Consider the following 13,024-nt stretch of genomic DNA (forward strand, 5'->3'; position numbering starts at 1 on the left):
ATCTTGGAAGAACGCTAGCATAATCCTAATCCATAAAAAGGGGGACGCTAAAGACTTGAAAACTTTGAGACCGATCAGCTTACTGTCCGTTGCGTACAAAGTATTTACTGAGGTAATCGCAAATTGAATCAGGAACACCTTAGACTTCTGTCAACCAAAGGACTAGGCATGATTCCGTAAAGGCTACTCAACAATAAACCATGTTCAAACTATCAATCCGGTGATAGAGAAATGTGCGGAATATAACCAACCCTTATATAAAGCTTTCATTGATTACGAGAAAGCGTTTGATTCAGTCGAAACCTCAGCAGTCATGGAGGCATTACGGAATCAGGGTGTAGACGAGCCGTATGTAAAAATACTGAAGGATATCTATAGCGGCTCCACAGCCACCGTAGTCCTCCACAAAGAAAGCAACAAAATCCCAATAAAGAAAGGCGTCAGGCAGGGAGATACGATCTCTCCAATGCTATTCACAGCGAGTTTACAGGAGGTATTCAGAGACCTGAATTGGGAAGAATTGGGGAGAAGAGTTGATGGAGAAGACCTTAGTAACTTGCGATTCGCGGATGATATTGCCTTGCTTAGTAACTCAGGGTACCAATTGCAATGCATGCCCACCGACTTGGAGAGGCAAAGCAGAAGTGTGGGCCTAAAAATTAATCTGCAGGAAACCGAAGTAATGTTTAACAGTCTCATAAGGGAACAGTGGTGTACGATAGGTAGCGAGGCACTGAATGTGGTAAGGGAATACATCTACTTAGGGCAGGTAGTGACCGCTGATCCGGGTCCTGAGGTTGAAATAATTAGAAGTATAAGAATGGGCTGCGATGCGTTTGGCAGGCATTCTCAGATAATGAACAGCAGGTTGCCATTATCCCTCAAGAGAAAAGTGTATAACAGCTGTGTCTTACCAGTACTCACGCACGGGCAGAAACCTCGAGGCTTACGAAATGGGTTCTACTTAAATTGAGGACGACGCAACGAGCTATGGAAAGAAGAATGATGGGTGTAACGTTAAGGGATAAGAAAAGAGCAGATAGGGTGAGAGAACAAACGCGAGTTAATGACATCTTAGTTGAAATCGAGAAACAGAAATGGGCATGAGCAGGACGTGTAATGAGGAGGGAAGATAACCGATGGCCATTAAGGATTACGGAATAAAAAAAAAATTATGGGGTTTTACGTGCCAAAACCACTTTCTGATTATGAGGCACGCCGTAGTGGAGGACTCCAGAAATTTCGACCACCTGGGGTTCTTTAACGTGCACCTAAATCTAAGCACACAGGTGTTTTCGCATTTCGCAAGGATTACGGACTAGATTCCAAGTGAAGGGAAGCGTAGCAGGGGGCGGCAGAAAGTTAGGTGGGCGGATGAGATTAAGAAGTTGGCAGGGACGACATGGCCACAATTAGTATATGACAGGGGTAGTTAGAGAAGTATGGGAGATGCCTCTGTCCTGCAGTGGGCGTAACTAGGCTGATGATGATGATGATATACTGCAGCGCAATAAGCCTTATAGCATGAGTAGATCAAGAGAGCAAAATTATAGAGAAAAATACGATACAATGATGAGGGTTATGTGACCATTCATTGTGGATGGCAGATACAGAACTTCGGGGTGAGTATGAGCGACTAGAGCCAGGTAAAGAATTCCAGGTGGAATGTGGGAAAAAGCTGTAGTTAAACATATTAGGGTGTACAAAGTCAGGCATCTAGTTGAAGTTGTGATGTCGTCTCGTCGATGACTCTGGCGCGAGGTTAGTATAAGTTTTTTTAAAGTCTAACGGAAGAATTGATGATAGTGCGCGAAAAATGTAACAACGATGCTATGCGGCGACGTGAATAGAGCGAAGTTAAATTAAGGAACCAAGTGGGGAAGAGACTGAAAAGTCATGATCATAACGGTGACATATAAATCTCACAGCTGTTTTTCTGACTTGCTTCTAGCCTGTTAATCTCACACAACTTAATATGGTGACAAACGACTGATGCTTAGTCAACAACAGGACAGATTAGCGATTTATATAAGAGTAGCTTAGTATATTTTGGATAGTTGAATAGTGTACAACGTATGCAACCAAACGTATTTAGTGCTTTGTTACAAGCGTAAATAATTGGAATAAACCATTATATTGTTACGTGTGAAAAGACACAGACGAAAGATGCTATTTACACGCTATTTACACTAGAGCCAGGCAGCCAGGCTGACACTCGCTCGTGCCAAGGGCACCGACCAACCTCTTCGTCATTCTCGCGGCGGCTCGTCTCTTGAGCATCGCTCCATGATATCGTAATATTACCCCCCGGCGGCAAAAGCACCATCACGGTGCTGTTAATATCCAAGGTGCATGGAGAGTTGTAGGGCTTGAGTCGGGCAACGTGGACGAGGTCACTGGTTGTCACAGCAGAGGACGTGGTGGGCGTGGCTAGAGCGATTTCATAGGTGACATCGGTCACTTTGCGTATCACGCGATATGGGCCTGTGTAACAGGAAAGCAGTTTTTCACAAAGGCCGACTTTACGCGATGGTGACCAAAGCAACACAAGGGTGCCGGGCACAATATGGACATCACGGTGACGGAGGTCGTAGCGTTGTTTCTGCTTGTCTTGAGACTCTTGTAGACGAGCGCGCGCAAGTTGGCGAGCATGGTCAGCATGGGCGATTGCATCACGGGCATAATCGCTAGTTCAAGCTGTGGCGGACGGAAGCAGAGTGTCCAGTGGTAGCGTCGGTTCGCGGCCATACAATAGGTAAAACGGGGAAAAGCCAGCAGTTTCGAGACGGGAAGAGTTGTATGCAAATGTAATGTAAGGTAGAGCCAGGTCCCAGTCACGGTGGTCGTCTGAAACGTATTTGGATAGCATGTCATCTGTAAGGGTGCGGTTCAAACGCTCAGTGAGGCCGTTCGTTTGAGGGTGGTAGGGGGTAGAAAAAATAATGCTGTATTGAGCAGGCACGCATGAAGTCGTCAATGATATTGGCCAAAAAGGTGCGACCATGGTCTGTAAGCAATTGACGTGGAGCACCATGCATCAGAATGATATCATGTAGCAAGAAGTCCGCAACTTCAGTTGCGCAACTTGTCGGAAGAGCACGGGTTACGGCGTAGCGGGTCGCCTTGTCCACCGCGACTGCAACCCACTTGTTTCCTGATGTGGATTTCGGAAATGGGCAGAGAAGGTCCAAGCCGACACGATGGAAGGGCTCGGCAGGGATGTCGAGCGGCTGCAGGTAACCAGCGGGGAGCTGGGAAGGCTTCTTGCGTCGTTGGCAAAGTTTACAAGCGGTGACGTAACGTCGTATGAAATGGGCAAGGCCCGGCCAGAGAAAACGGCGACGTAGCAGCTGTGTTGGGTAGCCGCGCAATTTGGTGTGAGATACGGTGGCTCTTAGCCTGTTCAAGGCGACGGCATTCTTTTATAATGGCGTCTATAGTCGAGACGTTGCCGAAAGTAAGCAAATTGAAAGCGTCGTCGGCGATGCCTTTTAACACATGTGCCACTTTATCTGCTTCGGACATATCATCGTCAGCTTTATCGCATAGAGCCAAGACGTCGAGGATGTAGGAAACGTATGGCTCTGCAGATGACTAAATACGAGATGCAAGAGCCTTTCTCGCGGCAGCCTTGCGCCCAATGGGGTCGCCGAACACTTCCCGTAGCTTTTCTTTGAAACTGTTCCAACTGGTTATTTCGTCATCATGCGTTTGGTGCCACACGCGTGGGGTGCCGCCGAGATAAAAGATGACATTGGCGAGAATAATCGTTGGGTCCCACCTGTTATTATCGCTGGCGTGTTCATACAGCTTGATCCATTCGTCAACATCCTGTCCCTCCAGGCCAGAGAACACACCTGGGTCACGGTGTGGGGCAACCGTGACGATTGGAGCTGTCGGACAAGCCGAAGCCGTTGCAGAGGTGGGCTCGTCTCCGGGAGGCATGGTGACAAGTTCGGTGTGGCGACCACTTCGGAGCTCCGTGGTGAGGACGGGGATCGCTGACCTCCACCAGAAATGTTACGTGTGAAAAGACACAGACGAAAGATGCTATTTACACGCTATTTACACTGGAGCCAGGCAGCCAGGCAGACACTCACTCGTGCCAAGGGCACCGACCAACCTCTTCGTCATTCTCGCGGCGGCTCGTCTCTTGAGCATCGGTTCATGATATCGTAATATCTTATGCGCCCGAATGACACCGAGATAGTTATTCTCAGATACCCTACATGCAGCGCCGTTATTGAAGGGGTAATTAAAATGTTAAGAAGATTTTTTACCGAGAGACATCAGGCAGGTTTTATCAAAATTAATGTTTATTTGCCATGTGTTGCAGCAAGTGCGAAACCTATGAAATGACTCTTGGAGGCGGTAATTATCGTAAGAAAAATCACTTTGCTTCGCTGTTTATGCTCGACAGGCCGCCTAATTGACTCGTTGGTGAAGCCAGGTCAGCGTTCCGTATTCCGCGGCTGTCGTACCATAAGCGCCCGCATTCCATAAGCGCACTAGAGTTCACATTGAGCTGCAGCGTCTATACACTGGTAATACACTGCACAGTAAACGTCAACCTAACCCTGCCGCATATTTCACTGGGTGCTGACTAACGCCGACAGTTTCGCATGCGTCTCATCAGTTGCATTATCGACATGCTAGGCCGCCAACACCACAGCTGGCAAACCTGTTCACGCCAGTGCTGTGAGGCAGTTTGTAGTTTTCCCTGTGTTGAACAGAGCTAGTGGTCTTGCGTGCGCCGACACGCCTACTTGTCGCACCCACTTATACGGAAGACCACTTGCGGGTTCGAGTCCAATCCAATTATAAATTGCTGCCAATCTCTGAGCTCGGCCGTTCGAGTGAAACTGCGCCTTTATTATGATTATCACTTTTTGAGATCACCCAGTTTGCGGTACGTTTGTTTGTCTATCGGTACCCAACATCTTATTCTAACTTTGATCACTGAATTGCCCATGACATAATGAATAGAGCATCCCCCAGATTTGTTCAAGTAACCGTGTTTGAATCCAGCCGCTGAACCAAATGAGGCTGGCGGTTGTGTAGGAAAGACCTCCGTTGATTGGGTATTTTTCTGATGTCATGGTGGGTTGCCTCTTGAAGATGAGCCTAAAACATGTGCCCTATAACGTAAAACTATTCCAACATGTTTGCATTCCAATCTCCTGACGTCAAACTTGCCTAACCGTCGACGCAAGCATCGGGCGGTGACCCGCAGAGTTGTCGGCACAGACCAATCAAACGCTCTCGTCTATTTATTTTGCTTCAAATAAGAATAACATTGCCTACAGTGAGGGGCTTGGCTTATCTAATATGCTGAGACTAAGGCGAGGAGCACGTTCAATTGAAGAGGGATGTAAATTCCAAAACGCTGCACACTGGCGTTTTGGAATTATTCCCCATCGAAATTTGGCTGAAGCAGCCAGGGGAGCTATAATGACCCACGTCTTCGCATTACACCAGCGATGCTCTACCAGTTCAGCTACCACGGCACCATTCTCTCATCCAGTTTCTGAGGTATTTATGTTTTACTACTAGAACTAGCGCTGGGAGTGTTAGCCAGTGCCACGACTCAGAAACCTTGACGGCGGATGTGGAACATCTTTTCCGCCACAGGCGTCACGTGTATGTGATCTGTTTGGGTGAAGGCAACAGGTTAATAAACCCACACGCGCTACCTGAATGCATCAATATTGCCGGATTCGCGATCCTCCTTATGCAATGAATGAGAAAAAAGAGGTAAAAAGAGGGGCCCAATTTTTATTATTCCTATCATAAGAAGCCAACAAACAAACAAACCAAGGACAACACCGGTGAAATTACTGATACCTAATAATTGAATTAAAGAAGCTATGAATTAATGAAATTGAAAGTCGATGAAAAAACAACTTGCCGCAGATGGTACTGTAGGAGAACCATTGCCTTTTTGACTATAGCTATGTGTCAGTATGTGACTGAGCATCAGATTAATCTGCGATTGTCGCGAAACCAGACTCGTTCAGAGATATACTTATTCCGCTAGCTGCCTTCCAGCTTTCTTTGTTTTTCTTTCAATAGGATACTTTTTTGCCTCTTCTCTCCACTTTGTAGGTACTGGCAGCTGGTTGACTCTTTTTGACCCATTGTACAACTTTCGGAACTCTATAAATGGGCGTGTAGACAAGTTAAGTCACTAAGCAAGTATAATTTTTATGAAGGGAAAATCGGACATCTACCCGTTCGTAGCAATTGCTACAGAGGTCCGAATCGCTACATGTGCCCAAATTGAAACATGGGTCATTGGCTATTTGTAACCGAGCATATGACACTGGTAGAGATAAAATTCTTGGCTGATTCGCCTCAGCAAGAATGTGCGAGCATTAGCAGCCCGAATAGGCAATCAGAACAAGGTACACGCACTGAACAAATTAGGGAGAGAGAATTGAAGAAAATGGCATCAAAAGTAGCCGAGGGTGGAAAAAGAAATAAACGCCAGAAAAGGAGACTAGAGCATCTATTGTACGAGGTGAGTTAAACTAGAGGGCACTGAAGATGTCCGGAACGCGATTGTGGAGAAAGAGGTTAAATGAATGAAATCTGGCAACACACATATATCCCCGAACGTTGACCTACGCAGAATTAATGCAGAAGTCAGGATACTGCCGGAAACATTAAAGAAAACTTCGCAAGAAAACTCCGCATGCTCTCAGGATGTGCTGATATTTTATAAATTCTTATTTCTGAAAATTATCTGAGTCCGCCATAATGATCTCCCTGCACTAAAGTTTCTTGCGCGTTGTTTACAGATGGAAACTACGCCAGACCTGCGAGTCACGAAGTATTGTCCTGTAGCATGCTGAAATAATTATTTTAGTTAAGATCTGTGTCAGAAGATGAAAATGTCATTGTTATAGCAGAACTAACGTTCACCTGCCTTTTGCTAATGTAGCTTTTAGAGATGGGACCCGCCATGGTGGCGCAGTAGCTTTGGCTTTGCGGGGTTAAGCCCAAAAAGCGCGCCATTGAATCCCGGTGGTGGCCACCGTATTTTCATGGCGGCGAAATACCAGATAAAAAGAAAAAAAAAAAAAGAAAACGCTCGTGTACAGTGCATTGGGTACGCGTTAAGGAACCTCAGGTGCTAAAAATTATTCCGGGGTATTCAGTTACTGCGTGACTCATAGTATTCCTGTTTTGTCACGCAAAATACCCCAGTTTGTATTATTTCAAATTTTGAGGACGGTAAACAAATGTATCAGATAGCCTGGAGTGGCATCGTCTTCAGCGAGCTTCAGCAAAAGCTACAGAATGCAATGCAAATGTAAAATATTTGCAGGAATACCTTTTCCTTGGATTCCAGTAGTGCGGAAACGATGAGTAAGTCATATGCTGTGTATCTGCTGCGGAACATGTGCAGCATTAGGCCACAGGTAAAATGCACAGGAAGCTTTTCTAGCAGCTGCTATGTTGCAAAATATAGGTCATCCGTTCATGAGAATGTCATAACAAGTTTTCCTTACGCCGTCGCACATTCTAATAAGCACCTGAAGTACATGCTGCGGGGCTAGTCAGTTCATATTGCTTAGTAGACCATAAAAATGGCCCACTTAGCCTAACATGGAAGGACGGAAGGGAAGAAGGGGAGCGACAACTTTGGACTGTTTATTCTATATTGTATAACTTCAAATATATACACGCAAGCGCATGCAAAACATACAGACCACCTTCAATCGCGCAACACCCTTGTCGCAGCCGGCTATGAAAAAAAACCTATCAATAAAGTTAAACTGAGGCGTCGCTAATACAAGACGAACATCGTTCTTTAAAGTAAAACACCTCCAACAGCCTTTCCGTCTTTTCTTGTTTGCGCTAAGCGGTTATATTACGGTCTACTGAGTAATAAACACCTGTATGCGTTTGCCGGGCTTCACTCTATTGCAATAGGATAGACTATATATGACTATGGTGTACCTACATAGCCATTGCAGCTAAGATTACAGTACAGAAAAACTTACCGACTTGAGAGGTTTATTAATAAACAAAAATATCTCACAGAAAATACAAGATAGTTAAAATTCAGTAAAGACAATAAAAATGAAGTAGAAATACTTTAGGTGATTGTGAACAGAGAATTCAGTGTAGGTAAGTATTACATAAAGTTATACCTACCAGTTTTACCCAATTAATGCTGGAGTTAAGAAATTTGGACTCGTTTTAATATTTTACTAATACTTGGGCAACTTTGACGAATAATAACATGTTTGTGAAAATGAATAATGCTTCCAAATTGAACACATTGAATATGAATCAAACCAACTTGAAGCAGGTAAAATTGAGAAGAGTTTGTTGCCGGTAATTATTTTCGTTTACCTGTTCGTTGCTACTCGATGTGTTGTGTCCTTAGTTAAAACCTTGTTACCATATGCGCAGGTGTGCTTACACAGACGTGTGCTCAGGGTGAACATGGAAAAAGAAATCTGAGGGCATCTAAGCGCTTCTTCTGTGTTGTGAATGCGAAAACATTCGCTGAGTGAATGTCGCTGAGCAACGTCGCTGAGCGGTCGTTCGAGTTATGAACTCCTCAAGGGCTAGTGGCTAGAGGCGCCGCGCCAATTGCGCGGCGCCTTTAGCACGTGAAGGAGCCCGAGCTTTCTACTTAGTTGAAGGTGACGTTGCCTTCGCGCCCGCAGGACCCATGACACCCGAGTTATTGAACGGTCACACGACTCATCCTAAATGAACCCTTATTTCACAGTTAATACCGACTGGCTATTTTCAAACTTCTAACTTATCACTTCACACTGCTCGCTAAACCAATAAATCATCTTCTTTAGTTGTATTGTTATCTACTAGATTCACCCTCAACATATTTATAGTTGACGCATTAGTAGGTTCAGTTTAAGAGTGTGGAAATATTTTTCCGGGTTTGTACGTGCAAGGCAATTTTTTTTCGTGAAAAGTAAAAATTAGGATGGTCCTAGCGTGAACTTGGTGGTAACATTCTGTACGATGCTTCGCCATAAAACTAATATGGAGATAAAGCGCACAGTGGGAGCGGTGCTGAGCCGGCAGCCTGAAATGACACCTTTCCGCAAAGACGCGCCATGGACTTTGGGGATGAATGCGCCTACCCTACCGCTAACCAAGGCACATAAACGCCAGACCGCAAGCAGCGTGTTAACCACTGCGCGATAGAAAATTTTTGCGGAGTGGGTCGCGTTGGCAAAAGTACGTGTTCCGCTTTGACTGCGTACTTCACCGAACAGGACAATTTCATTTCTTTGATTAAGTAGTGCTGCCTTGGAAGGCATCTATTCGTAGCAGCGAGGAGATTAGGTTTTAACGGCTCCCAACATCTGCGGCAGCCATGATGTCGATGTACGTGTACCATAGAATACAATGAAAAAAGCTTTGTTTGAAAAACCTCTAAACGAACCCGTTCTACATTTTCTAAATTTAACACGTCGAGTCAATAAACTATGTTTAGCGATAATAATATTGTTCAAATTATGGTTATTAACCCTAAAGCCAAATTACAACATATAATGATATAACGTTTAAATTTACGTTTTATCCCCTGCACGTGCGGAAGTATGGGCTGATAGAATCTCTCGTAGATGAATACGCTTAAGTACATGGTTATGTTTGGGGTGTGTCTGCACGCGTACACGCATACCTACACAAACAATCACTTCCACGCGCACAAATGCACACACACACACACACGCGCACACACACACACGCACACACGCACACACACACACACATACGCGCACGCACACACATACACGCGCACGCACACACACACATGCGCACGCACACACACGCGCGCACAGACACACACACACACACACACACACGCACGCGCACACGCGCACGCACACACACAAACACACGCGCACGCACACACACAAACACGCGCGCGCGCGCGCCCACACACACACGCACGCACGCACGCACACAAACGCGCGCTGCTCTCCTGGCCGTCGAGCGTCAATTTTCCTGCCTGTGGATATACGAGGGTTGATCGGCACTTCTTTCGTGCCCCGTGGTTGCCACACTCTTCCTATTGGCTTCCTATTTTCAGAGCAGCAACGTTTCACGCTCTGCCGCACTTTTCGCGGCGAAACAAAGACGCGTTATGTCCCTCTATTCGTTTCACAACTGCCTCGATCTCCGTGACGCCACTTTGATGGCATTTAGACGGCAGCGTCTGCGTCTGCTCCCTATGTGGGCGGAATGAGCTCGACCTCACACCAGTCCAACGTGCCCCTTGGGCGCACTGCGCCCTCTAACAGTGAGCGCTATATGTGTTTGTGCGCTCCCAGGATACGCTCCCGAGATACGCTCCAGGGATACGCTCCCGATGCATGGCAAAAAAAAAAATGAAGAAGAGGCAAAGCTAGCCTTTGTTTAACTGCGTGTTCGTTATCATCGTGCTACAATGAGATAGATATCACGTTTGCCTGTGGTAAAACTTGCATCACCAGACATTTTACATACAACTGATTTTTGAGAATAGTATTATCACCATACATTGATGATGAAAAGCCAGTCAGTTTCAAAACGGTGATTCAGAAGCCTATAGCCTAAGTGGCAAATATGTGGGCGCTTAGGTTATAGCAGACTGTGGAAAATATTTCCACAGTATTAAACTGGATTTTATAATGCGTCTATATAAATATGTTGAGGGTAAATGTAGCAGGTAACAATACAAGCAAAATTCGACTATATATTAAAACTCGACGAGCGGCTCTCGCAAGGCAACCGTCTCGTGTGCGTAACCACTCACCGCTTCTCTTATCATCATCATCCATCCCAGTACTTTCACCATCCCAGCCTCTTCCCCTGTGCAGAGTAGCAGACTAGAGCGCACGAGCTCAGGTCGACTACTCTGTCTTTCCTATCAATAAATTCTATTCTATTCTCTATATTGTCGGCAGTAAAATACGAAACTCCCAAAGTAAACGACAGGGCTGCAGCGCAATCGCTTGGTGTTAAAATCTAATCTACGGATCAAGTGAATCGGCTAGTCATATTGGACTTACCGTATATTCCAGCGGTACAGCAGTAAAAGGTACACCGCTAATTTTCGTCACATGTTAAGTCGCAGTGCACAAGATTTTTGCCATGGAATCGGCGGAAATACTAATGGAAGGTTCTGCTGCGTACGTAGTTATTAAAAAAATTTTGGCCTTCTTGTGGCAAAATCAACGATACCGCATATTCGAGCACTAGTTGCCCTCGGTATGTTTCTGAGAGGGAACAATAAATTGAGAAATTGTTATTTGTAGCTTGTATTTTTTTTTCTGTGCGGAAGTTTTATGCGTTAAATTTTTTTTAGTTCCCACATTTTCCGCTTATGAGGTGGTCATTTGTTAAGTTCTACCGAATTTGAGAAAATCGCCTTTTGCCCATAACATCATTCTTGTCTTTAACATGTATTAGGCTGACGGGTATACTCAGAATCTCGGGGGTGATATGCACTCCTAAGAAAACCGCTCAGATACCTTAAAAAAGATAGTCACAGAAAATCTAGTAGCTCAAAGACCTCGAGGCTCTGGATCATTCTTGAAGGATACGCTAGCGTTCTATGTATATATTTATTGTTACATATAGGTATACGCCTAAACATATGATTGAGGCAATGTGTCCAACAAGAAAGGTTTCCACAAAACAAATGTTAAATGTTACACCTCATAGGGATCCAGGCTCTGAGTCATTCTAGAAAGAGGCTATATGTACCGCTGCAAGCAGAGTCTATTTTGCGTATTCCTAATATAACCTTAGGGCAAAGTATACATATGAGGACAATACGAAAAGCTCATTCATTAATTAAGCAAGAAAGAAACTTGCTACATCTGACATCTTGCGATGACTGCCGATGGTCATGCGTCAAGCATGAAATTGTTATAGTGACGCCACTTATTGGCGCTGTAAAAACAAGTTATATACGAGCCGTGTACTGCAGCAGGATTACTCTTTCGCGCTTTCCTAAGAGTCCTCGGCGCAATCGAGTGTCGGGGCCGCCAAGCCTGCGCGTGGCCTCCAAAATGCACGATGCGGCGTTGCGTACCGACGCTGAGAAACGCGTCACGCGGAAATCAGGATCCTCTCTCGCGGTTCTTTCTGGACACGCTGCGACATCTTGCGGTGCTGCCAAGAAGTCCCCGCGGGGCCTGCGAGAGGAGAAGCAGAGTGCGGCGGTGCTTGCAAACGCTGAGAATTGTTCCCTTGCATATCGCACACTCGGCGGCACAAACTTAGTAATCCAAGCAGGCGAGAGTTTCCTATACCCAGTGTATTTGTGGCAGAGTATGCTAAAGCGTCGCATTGCTGTTCTTGAGGATCCTTTCTGACATGGATTCAATTCTGCTCAGCATGGGATAATGTTAAGGGATGTTTTAAAGGCTCGCGTGCAGGCAGCGCGAGAATGGAACACGCTAGCACGTTTCGAGCCGATCTTCTTCACCTCCAAAGCAGGCGAAGTAGAAGATGGGCTCACGTGCAGGTAGTCCGAGAATAGAACGCGCTAGAGCGCTCGACCTGTGCGGCTGCAGTGTCGGTGGCTCCCTAGATCGCCCTGTACTATAGCTTTGAAATTGTATTTTAACGAGCAGGTGGGAAACTTGCAGCTAGGGTGGCGTTCATGGCATCCAAGCCCATCGACTGCGACGTCGAGTTGTACAAAAGGAAGGAAAAAGGGTTTGTTTAGCTAAGTTACACGGCTCCACTACGGAAGCCCACTCCATGCAGGAGCAAGTTAACGTCTCAGTTCACATTAGGACCCTCAGTCCTCGCTCTCGAAAAGTGTCTGCTTTTAATCCCGTTGTCTTCCATAGGCCTGTCGACTAGGGAACCTGAAGACTGTCCAGCAGCAAACCACAATATTTGACTCCGTTGCGATAGCACGCCCATGCTATTCATAACCCGCAGCAACTCCCCCTCGAAGAAACTGGTTTGGAATCTGTGGAAGAACGAAATCATCTGGCGACACCTGGTTCATTCATCATTGCCCACACCGTTCTGC

This window comes from Dermacentor andersoni, chromosome 7 (genome assembly GCF_023375885.2).
Source record: "Dermacentor andersoni chromosome 7, qqDerAnde1_hic_scaffold, whole genome shotgun sequence".
Classification (NCBI taxonomy): domain Eukaryota; kingdom Metazoa; phylum Arthropoda; class Arachnida; order Ixodida; family Ixodidae; genus Dermacentor; species Dermacentor andersoni.